The sequence below is a fragment of the Melospiza melodia genome, chromosome 4, assembly GCF_035770615.1.
Source record: "Melospiza melodia melodia isolate bMelMel2 chromosome 4, bMelMel2.pri, whole genome shotgun sequence".
NCBI classification, from domain to species: domain Eukaryota; kingdom Metazoa; phylum Chordata; class Aves; order Passeriformes; family Passerellidae; genus Melospiza; species Melospiza melodia.
The window spans coordinates 24,145,319-24,155,232 of NC_086197.1; positions in this window are offsets into that span (position 1 = coordinate 24,145,319).

Below are 9,914 nucleotides of genomic sequence, written 5' to 3' on the forward strand. Positions count from 1 at the left end.
AGGAAGACTCTGATTAAGTTCTTGCTTTAGCATTTCCAAATGGAGTAGAAGTATTTTAAGAGTCCCAGTAATGTTATCCAGGACTTCTCTAAGGGGAAAAGCAGACAATGCTCATTATCCTGGATCCTCTCTCATTAGGCTTTTTCTCACTGCTAAGGAAGGAAGGGAAACAGTGTGTGAGGTGCAGGTAAGGCTAAGACCCCAATCTAGCAATTACCTGCACAGGGATGTGTAAAGTACCATGGGCTGGGCAACAATTTACTGCAGCATGAGGGCTCTGCTTCAGATTTGCAAAGGGATTTAGCTGCAACAGAAGAATCACAGAAGGATTCAGGAGAAAATCCAGCTTTTTGCAGAGCTCAGAGTCCCACAACACAGAAATGGAATACACTGCAAGAAACCAAGAACTTCCTCCCAAAGGCTCCCTGGGAGCTGCAACTGGGTATTTCAGTCTGGGAAAGGCACCTGCCAGGAACAGGCAACTTGGGGTATCCTTTGCATGGAGCATCTCAGGGCAGAAAAAGGATAAGCCCAAAAATTTCCTTGAAATTGTAACTGAGCTTGGAATTGCCTATATTGGCTGCTGTAAAAGAACACCTGTTTGGAAATGTTTGCATAACCAGTTCTTATTAAGATTTTCCAAAATTTGTGTGTGGATACATCAGTGTTGTGATCCTAGATTACCAAAAATTAAAACTTTGGATGATGGAGAAAAGGCAAACCCCACTAAAAGCTCTCTTATCTTCCTCTTTGTCACTTCTTCCAAGCTGAGGTCCTCATATAATGTCCATTTAAGTGTTGCTTGTGGTGTAGGTCAGTAGTAATGACTCAGGCCAGCCCTTCACTTTCCTTCCTCTTGCTGGCTAGACACAAAATCCAGCCCACAAATTAATCTGTCCCATTTGCCAATAAAGAGGATCCCTTGTTCATTAAAAAATTGCACACAGAAGTCCTTAGTTTGTATTAAGGTCCTCTTCAGTAACTGTGAAATCAAGCTGTTAAAAGTTCAGAAATCCCAAATTCTCCTTGCATTCCAGATTTGTGTTTGGGAGTTTTTGTTCCAGTTGTCATGGTGGACAGAATTACACATAGAAGTGTAGCTTTTAACAGGATAAACACAGTAATTCTTCATCATCTTAGTTTTTGCAGAGGAGGATAAACAAAGCTGAAATGTGCTTCCCTCTCTGTTCAGTGTCTTTGTACAAGTCCTGGAGGTGATCTCCAAGCCTGTAGTGTAGTGCCCCCTCATGGGAAGCTGTTCCTGATGCTGATTCCTGACTGCATCCAGGTGAGAGAATGTGAGCCCAAACACCATTTTGTTTGCTGTGCCTGCTCTTCTGTGTTGGTTGTTGTCACACCAGCAGGTTTAGAGAGCAACTTCCCTTTTTGTCCCTCAGATAGTTTTTGTTTTGGGCATTGGATTACTGTTAAGGCTTTCTGTCAGAATGTTCAAGAAACGTCTACCATTTTATTGTAGTTTCAACTTTTTTTAAAAAATAAATTCTCTGGCATTTTAGCCAGCCATGGTGGCTTTCCTGGAGGCCCTAAACTTATGTAACATGAGTCCTGTAATTAGATAACCAATCTCATAATAGAAAAATGAGCACATATTCCTGAATCACCTCCATGATGTTGGCCTGTTGTATACTGAGAGAGGATTCCCTGTGCCCCTCACACCCCTCAGTTCTCGAAAAAGCAACCTTTCTATAGGAGGGATTATAATGATGGATGTGAGTTTGCAAGAAATACAGTCATGCACACAGGGTGGGGAAGCATTGTTTGTTTGGAGTTCTGATGCTGTTGTTGGAAGGGCAGACTGAAGCATGATTGTTTCCTGTGAGCAAAGGCACATTTTTAATGAATTGAACTTTTGTCCTTAAAACACAAAAAGGCCATTTTTTGTGATTAGCACTGTGTGATAAAGAACAGCACAAGAATAATCCTATGAATAAAACATAAAAACAGAATGACCCTATAAAAAGAGTGGGGTTTCTGCCTCAGCAAAAAACTTGCTGCATTATTGTGGAGGCTCAGGGGGTAAAGTGGCTGTGGTAGAGGCCACATTCTTGTCCTGTGGTCAACATGCATTGTCACAGACTCTTATGACATTTTCACACCTCCTGAGACACATGAGTTGAAGTCCCCAAGGAATCAGAGAATAAAGAATCAAAGACCAAAAGATTGTTTAAAAGGTACCTAGTCACAACCATAAGTAGAGGGTTGATCTTCCATTCCTAGGACCTCCCCCTCCCTTGTTAGTGATTCTCAGAAAAACCATGAAGCCTATCATCTTATTGGGTGCTCACATCCAACCGCTGCTACCCCTCTGTCCTGGAGCATTGTCACATTGTTCTCTGTGATTTGGGGGCTGTGCCTCATACTTCCTGCAGGAGTCCCCCACAGTGGCTTGAATATCTGTGCCTTTATCCCACCTCTGGTGCTGGAATGCCTTCCTGGCAGGTCTCACAGTGAGCACATTTCATTCAGGGGCTGGTTTCCTGCTGAGGTGATGTCACTGATGCTGAGTAAGGATGGCGTGAGTCCTGGCTCCAGCTCTTCTCACTGGAGCAAACAGGTCAAGCTTTTCTCCGGGGTCAGAATTCCCATCAAAACCCTTTCCACATATATGCCCTATGGGAATCTGCCTAGATTGTTTTTGCCTAGCTTAGATACCCATTCATCAACTCAAAAAACCCCTAATTCTATGTCCTTTAGGTACTCCATTACAATGGAGTCCTAGTGGCCTTAATTATTCCTGATGGACTGGGAAGGTCAGAATGCCTCTCTGTCTTGGGAGTATCCTCTGCAGTGGATCCCAAAAGAACCATATAGTCTAGGTTTTCTTCCAGTACCTGAGGTATCTTATGGCCCTATATCATCAAATGGTGGAAAGATGACTGTGATCTTGCTGTGACACTGGCCCAGCCCACAGACATTTTAACAGAAGTAAAAGTGCTCCACAGAATATAAAATGGCTGCTGCTTCTCTACATGGGAGCAGAATATAACAGAGAAGAAAGGTTGATTGCAGGAAGGAGGTGCCATGGGACAGAAATAGCACTAAAAGGTCTTGGCAGCATTTACCTGCTCAACGACTGCAGGTTTCTTTGAGACGAAAGATCAAAGTTTTCTATCCAAATAATGTTTTGAATTTGAATGCCTGCATTGAAATCAGTATTTGTAAATCTATGGTAGCTTTGTTATCCAAATGCAAAACTTTTTACTCATCACCCATGTGTTTAATGATCCATGTGACATGCATGGGTGATTTTTAGTTTATTTTTGAAAAGGATGGATGGATTTTTGCTTTCCAAAGGCCAGCTTGGGGAATAGCTCAGCAGTCCATCTTCTACTGAGAGAGCATGGTGATGTCTGGTTAACTTCTGGTGCAGGGGGTTTCACAACCTCCCAGATAGTATTTTCCAGCTCTGGCTTATGCAGAGAAAGTTTTTGCAACATCTGCTCTTGTTCTTTTCTCCTGTCTTCTTTTCTTTCCTGGAAATTAAGTTGGTTAGATCTTATCTCTGTCCTTCCAGCAGTGTAATCGCTGTCTCCCTTAACAGCAACCTCTCGTGTACTGCAACTGCACTGTCATGTCTTGCCCTATTTCCAGCCTTCTCCTCTAGACTCAATAAACCTAGTTCCTTGCTTTCTTCCCAGAGGTTGTTTTGCAAACGTCTTATCGCTGCAGATGTGTTCCCACACCCAGCCTGCACCAGACTGGCTGTTAGCTGTTCCCTGTCCTGTGCCAGTGGTGGCTTCTTGCTTCTCCCTGGCCGTGTTGTGCTCCACCCCCTTCCCTGTTCCCAGTGGCTTCCCACGGTGGGCTTGGCCAGGATTCCTGAGTGGGTGTAGGGGGCCCTGCTGGGCCAGGTGCTGGGAGCAGGTGCCAGGCCCCCAGGCCCTATCAAGCACAGGAACCGGTATGTGCAGCTCACTCGTTGTGCATCCCAGTCCTGCCAGGAAACCAGAGTCCCTGTGGGGCTTTGTTCTCAATTCCCAGGTTTAGGAATGTCATCAGCTCTCTCTTCATGGGCTCCCAGATCACAACATCAGAGAATGGTTTGGGTTGGAAGGGACATTAAAGGCTCATCTCATTCCAACCTCCTGTCATGGGCAGGGACACCTTCCACTAGCCCAGGTTGCTCAGAGCCCCATCCAACCTAGCTTTGAACAGTTCCAGAGATGGGTCAGCCACAGATTCTGTGCCTTCTACCCTCACCACCCTCGCAGTAAAGAATTTCTTCCTCATACTTAATCTAAACCTAGCCTTTGTCAGTGTGAAGCCATTTGTCAATTGTCAATTGTCTCCATCTTGTCTCCTGTGTATATTGAAAGGCCACATAAGGTCTCCCTGGAGCCTTCTCCAGGCTGAACAACCCCAACTATCTAGGCCTGTCTTCATAGAAGAAGTTAATTAATTTCTGATTGATTTTTGATAATCTGCTTTAGAGACTCTCCTAGGGAGAGGAGGTTCCCATCTTCTAAGGAGTGTGAGCATTTCAGGAGCTCCTGAGGAGGAAGGGCTGCCAAAGAACAGGTGTAAAACATCTCCTTCATTTTAGGACCACCAGCTTCCAGGATCACTTGGAGTTATGTAGCCTCCTTGTGTCAGCTATTTAGTGAAATCATTATTTTATATATATTATTATATATATATATTATATAATCCTTCCAGTCTAAAGAGCACAAACTGCCTGGACAAGATACCACTTAAAATGCTTAAGAGCATAGACAAGGCAGGTTCTCCCTGCTGATCCTCCCATGGGGATGCCAGTAAGAATTCTCTGCTGCACATAACCACTGATCCCTGGCTATAGGAGCATTGCTCCCTGTTTAGAGGAACATTGATTCCTGGATATAGGAACCTCCTCATCTCTGATTCCTTTACATGCTTGTATTTGATTGAAATAAGACAGTTGGTTCCTAATGGGCAGCTGACGATGGGATAAAAAAAGCTGTATTTCCTTCAAAAACTAGAGGAAAACACCATCCCCAAGCCTGTCAAAACTACACCATGAAATTAATCCCCAAATCTGAAAATATGTATTAAAATCAAAGAGAGCTTCTGAACTGTGTTTGATTTTGAAACTTCTTGGGAGAAATGGACACTATTAGGTGATGAGTCATCTGACCTGTTTCAGGTGTCTACCTTAGGAATAGGTGAATCATGCCCTAGAAAGGCTGCTTCAGTATTTGACAAAGGGGCTTTCCTTGTTTTGTTTGATGATCTATTCTCAATTTGTTATTACTTATAATATTTTACCATTTTTTTAATACTCAGTTAATCTTTGCTCAGGACAAGGATGGGCTGATAATATATCTTTCTCTGAGAACTGTGGTTTCAAAAAATCAGCAGTTTCACTACTGTGATTTTGTAGTTTGTCTTCTGGAAGGGATGTGTGGAATAGAAACAGTGAAGTCATAAGACCAGAGAAGACAGAAGCCCATAGGGGAAAAAGGTGAGCAAGTCAGAATCTGAAACAACACAGTCAGAAAACGCAGATTGTGGGGTTTGTCTAAAAAGCTTATTGGTTCAGTTAGAGGAAAAGAGAATTTGTATATGTGTAGCTGTAGTTTTGCTAACTGTATATGAAAAAGGCAGATTAATTTATTGCACACACTATCCAATGTCATTATATTAGATATTATAAAATACCAGGATAAGCAGCTTTACAGAAAAGGGCCTGTGTGTGGAAAGTGGTAGAATAATTAATTTTTTTTCTTACATCCAGTGATTCAGCTTTTTTAAGTTGCTGAGACAACTCTAACCCTTCAATATAGCTAAGAAACACCTGCAGATGGGACCTCACTTAAGGGACGGTCCACTAATGTAAAGATTAACTCAGTAGGATGTAGACTTGAGCTCTAATTAATGTTCCTGTGGTTGTCTCCCAAGCCTAGACCAGGTTTAAAGATTCTTCATCACAGATATTTTATTTTCTCTGTTGTATTTGCTTTCCCCTTCCACTGAGCCTTTGTCAAGAGCAACTAATGAGCTGCAGTCAGTGTCCTTTTTCATGTATAGGCTCTTATGAAACTTGTATTTTAAAATAGAAATGTGTTCATAAACTTTATGTATGGAAAGGGTGATAGACTGAGGGATAAAAGTAATTTCATTGGGCAGAAGTTAATTTACAGTAGATGAACATGCTGTTATTCAAAGTAAACAGCATCCAAGCTATTCATGGAATGGCATTTGTCTTCAGTAAATATTTTACGTAATACATCCAAGTTATTCATGGAATGGAATTCGTTTTTCATAGAAGTTTTATGTAATGCTGGCCACTTGGGACTCCCAGGAATTAAAGATTTAATAACAACAGAGTCTCTCAACTTATTTTCCGTTATTTTGATCTCAGAGCTACAAAAGTGGTTGTAATGTGAGGGATTCCATTTTTTTTTTAAATTCCAAGCCCCCTGAACATTTCCAGTCAACTGCTATACATCAAGGTGTATTAATAAACCTTTGCTTTCCTTTGTGACTTCTCGCAAATCACTCAGTATTTGTCTTAATGCCTTCCTCCAAAAAGTCAGCAGCTTGTACATTGGGAATTTGCGATGTGTCTCTGATGACTTCAGTTTTGGGAGGTATGGGATGCTATTTTAAAGCATAACATAACTGGGGGGGCTTTCTCTGTTGCAGGTACTCATGACAAATTCCCCTGCAAGCTCAGACAATAATCCTTGGGAAAAGTGAGTGTCAGGAGCCTGGTTATGGAGCCATTGGGCCATTTATGGACAGCCTTTGCTGGAGGTGGGTGTGGGCTGCTGCAAACTTCAGCCAGGAGGAGCAGGAGATACTTTGCCTACTGAGTCATGGCACTAAATGTGCTTTTTACAATTATTAATAGTGAAATTCAGCGGAAGAATGAATCAGGTCATTGGTATTTAGTCTGAACCAGAGTTGTGAAACTTCAGGTGACTGTGCAGGAGGGAGGTTGCCATGATGGATGTCCATCATCCATGGAAAATACGTCCTTGTGCTTACACCTTTCCTTGTATTTCTGTTTGCTTATGTAAAAAAACCTGTAGGTATAATCACCTGAAAGATTAAAAGGCTTTTAAAAATTTCCTAAATGAAATTGCTGCTTGTCATCCCTGGATGCAATTCTGAGATAAAAAAGGTGCCAGTATTTGCACAGCTTTGTAGAAATTCCTAGGATAACCCCAAAATAAGCGGTGGTTTTGTCCACATTTTCAGAGTGCTGCTGCAGTCATAATCATCATAAAGAAAGGAAAACACACAAATGGACCATGCAAACTAAGATGGTTTGTGGTTGGACTTTATGACCCTAAAGGTACTTTAGTAGTTTTGTTCTGAGTAGTTTTGTGTTGGATGGAAGAATGTCTTCATGGAACAACATCCCCACCATTCCCTGCCCACAGCAGCAGTTGGTCAGGCACCAAGGAGCATGTAATATGCCTCAGTAAATGATTTTAATTGACTAAATAAATTTTTTTGCTTCTGAATAAATGGCTAAATTTTTAATTATACTTTCCATCTTTGTGTCAGAATCACTGTCTATTGGTAGTGGCCAGTATTTAGCATGTGTCTCAGGCATGGTTTTTGACCACTATGTTTATTTTGCACACTTCTGGGTAGGTGTTTATGGCTGGTGTCCTGGCAAATTTTGGTCTCTGCAGGACTGATACAGCTGTTTGTGTGTCCATATAGTGAATTGGATCAGGAACTGATCCAGCTAAAAATAACCAGGAGTAGACTGGGAAACCATTACTTTTCAGCCAATGAAATTTCAATCTGCATCCCTCTAACAGCTGCACACAGAGCTGCACTGACACCACGAGCAGAGCTCAGGAGGAAGTGACCACAAGTACACACAGAAAAGGAGATGAGGCTTTTGGAAGAAAATAAGGTGGAACCAGAGCTCCAATGGGATAAGCAGAGTAGTACAAACCTGGCAGCTCCACTCCTTAGACGTACTTAGCAAGAGACAAGCACAGATTCCAGCTGTGTGACGTCCACTTGGAAAAGATGCCAAAATCGAACCTCTTCTGAGGATACGCCTTGTGTGCAAAAAAGGGCACATTTCTTTTTAATGCCTTTGTTCTGCTTTCTCTTAACTCCCTGCTGCTCCCACCAGGCTGCCGTTTGATGGCATAGACTGTATGGTGGCATTACCAACTTCAGGAATCCTGAGATGTTCATTATCACCCACCCAAGACTGCAATTTTCCCTCACTTGTGCCAGCCTAGCTGTTTGTGGAGCTGTGCTGAACACTGGATCAGGGAAGCAATCCAAATTAAAAATAACCCAGTGGCGTGGCTGGCTATGGCAAGAGCTTTAGCGATCCAGGATAATCTGCAGTCACAAATCAGCAGGAGCTGCCTGCCATTTCAGATGTCATGAAAGCCCAGCCTCAGAGATACCTATTTAATACAAGGAATATGAACCTTTAAGCCAGTGAAGGAGCCTGGGGAATGAGGAGGCAGGATTTGCCCATGTTCATAAGGAACACAAGAGCAAACCTCACTGTGCCCAGATGGCAGCACAGAACATCTTCACACAGGCTTTGCTTTAGCAGTCCTTCACATGATGCTTTTGGAACAAAAGTTAGTGCAGTGTGTGCCATTCCACCGATGGATGTTCTTTATTCTGTGGGTTAGGGAGAAAGCTATGTGGATTTTTAAGGGTACTGCAAATATGGGCACTGTGCCATCACCAAGAAAGGGAATAAAAGAGCCTTCTTCACAGACAGCTTCATGGTACAGAGTGAAGTAACAATTTGTGGATGCATTCCAGAAGAGGATGTATTCCTCTTCTCTGCCCTAGAGAAACAATGCCGCTGCTGTGATGCACCAGCACTAATATTCATGATCACACCAGCAGTGACATTACTGTCACCTAATGACAGACTTGGAGGAAGCATCTGTAATTAGTCATTCTCTCTTGTATTCTGAGCCATGTCTGGTTTTCTTCTGGCATCTCTCTTCAGTTCATGGTTCATGCCTCCTGGGTTGAGTATTTTTAAGTACCAGTCATTTATTTCCTTTTTCTTTCCCTCCTGCTTCCAACTTGGCACTTCACCTCTGCTATCCCCAGGAATGTTCCTGCTGGGAGGTGACTGACTTGAGCACTGATGGCGAAGGTGGTGAATTCAGAGACTCAGAACCTGAGGAGTTTCAAGATCTTCTCAGGTTACATTTCTAGAGAAAGGAATCCACTTTCTCTCCACATGCATTCATGGCTATGGTCAAAACAAGGTGAAAGATGGAGGAGAAACCTACAATCACATTGGGAGCTGCATCCCAAATTAGCCAAAGGAAAGGCTAATTTTTTTTTCAAGTGGCTGAAGCTTAGGGCAAGATGTGGCTGCAAGATGAGGCAAACCCCGAGTGCTTTCACAGTAACACCTGTCCTCAAGACAGCCCTGACAGGTAACATCAAGGCTGACCATGCCAGGGAACTTGGATTCAAGGGTCCAGACCAAATACCATCATATTTTATCATCTTCTTTCACTCTCTAAAAATATGAGGAGGTGTTCATTGATCTTAATTCTTCCTTCTCTAGACACAGGAAAAGTGTTCTGTTTCAGCCCCTTGATCCCTGCATTCCATTGCTGCTTCCCTTTCCCCAATAATTGTTAAAATACTTTTTTTTTCAGTAAAGCATTTTGTGGTTCCTGTTTCACCCTGTGTTCACATAAAGGCTTGGTCATATGTCCAAAAAATTGAGAAGATGCCTGAAATCTCTCTAATGTGTACTATATGTAAACTCTGTTTTTCCTGTTTTGTTTGGTATTTCTGCCTGAAGGCATCAGGAGAAATCCAAAGGTCATCTGTTAAAGAACTCAGGCAAGACAAGAAAGCAGTTGACCAGCAAAGAAGGACCTTAAGCACAACAGCCAGATGCAAAGCTGTGGGAAGAAACTTCCCAGTCCTTGTACTGCTAA